This window comes from Orycteropus afer, unplaced genomic scaffold, assembly GCF_000298275.1.
Source record: "Orycteropus afer afer isolate SDZICR_OR568_19922 unplaced genomic scaffold, OryAfe1.0 scaffold00293, whole genome shotgun sequence".
Lineage (NCBI taxonomy): Eukaryota > Metazoa > Chordata > Mammalia > Tubulidentata > Orycteropodidae > Orycteropus > Orycteropus afer.
The window spans coordinates 2,923,007-2,924,530 of NW_006921880.1; the positions used below are offsets into that span (position 1 = coordinate 2,923,007).

At 31.7% G+C, this 1,524-nt stretch overlaps 1 protein-coding gene across 1 annotated transcript in view; it reads left to right on the forward strand.

Annotated features, from left to right (window-relative positions):
• Window positions 1-1,524, forward strand: part of CEP55 (centrosomal protein 55) — a 21,615-nt gene that overhangs the window by 1,163 nt on the left and 18,928 nt on the right. The window lies entirely within an intron of this gene.

Sequence of the window (1,524 nt, forward strand, 5' to 3'; positions counted from 1 at the left end):
TACTTTTTTAATTGCAGCATAACTTAGAAATATTTTACTTCCATGCTATTTTGGAATACTGTATTATTCATAAATATGTACTTTAAGGATACTGTCATTCTTCCTTTTTTTTTTTTTTACTATAGGAGATGAGAAAATATTTTCCCCATAATTATATAGTCTGGTGTTTTTGTTCTCTACATAGAAAAAGTCAAATCTATTCATTTCAGTGTGTCAAATGACATTCAGACTTCAATAGAAATGGTAAAAACCTATTTTATCATGTACATTGGCTGCTTTCCAAGTGACCTTTGTTTTCAGGCTTTTTGAAGTAAAATTATCACGTGTCTTGCCATGTTCCATTCTGTTAAATTATATTTCAGATTACCTAATTCACATTTTGTTATGGCACAGTCAGTAAGGAAATGAGGAGCTTATTAGAACTGTTCTTTTCGTTAAATTGAATAGAGTCGGTTCCAACTCATAGCAACCCTACATAAACAGAACAAAACTCTAGAGGGATTTTTAAAAAAATTAATAATAAATTTGGTCTTAATTTTTTTCCCCAAGTATATTTCTTGTTCATATTTAAAAAATAAATGACCTGTATTAAAAAGTATCTTGATTTTTTAAAATTCTATTTTATAGGCACATCTTAATGATGTTTAATACTGAATGATTTATTTTTTATGTTTTAACAACACCAATTAAATACTTACTCAACCATTGAGAAATGAACCGTCGCCAGTTCATAGGCATAAAGTTTATTTTGCAGTCTAGTGAAGGAAGCTTGAAGCTCCCCTGCAAGGTAACTTTCTGGTTCATTCCACTTTTGATGAGCGCTGGTTGTCAAAACTTTGTTCCTTTATAATAAGTTGGATTTAAACTTCCCGTAACTTCTACCCATTTGCTTTAATTGTGCCAATTAGAGTTACATAGTACAGATCTGTTTCTCTCCACAATATATTGAAGTTTTGAGGAAATAATGTGTTCTCTTACTTTTCGGTAGAGCAACCCAATATTCTTCAGCTTTTCTGATTCTAGAAGTCTTCCCAGTTACTCTTCTGAACACTTTGTTGTGTCCATATCCCTCCTGAATTATGCACCCAGAATTGAACACAGTACCCCAAAGACATTGTAGCAAACACAGATTGAAATGCTGCTATTACTTAAGCTTGTTTGGATATTGTATTAAAGTCTAAAAGTGTATTAGCTTTTTTAGTAACTGTATCATAATACTGACTTGTCTTGTGGCTTGTGGCAAACAAAAGTCCCCTCTCAATTTCCATGTGAGCAACCATTCACCTAAATTTTCCTCTTGTATATGTGACCAACTGTTTCTTTTTCTATTCTAAATGCAAGTTTTTAGCTTTAGGTTGTTTTCACCTTGTTAGCCTGTAATGTCATTTTGAGCTTTGTTTCTATTATATGTTTATTCTTTGTAACAGTAACAGTAGCAATTTAACAAGCACATATTCGCCTTGCATATCTTTGTAAATGTTGAACACTCCTTTACAGCTTCTGACCAAATTATGAATGCATCTT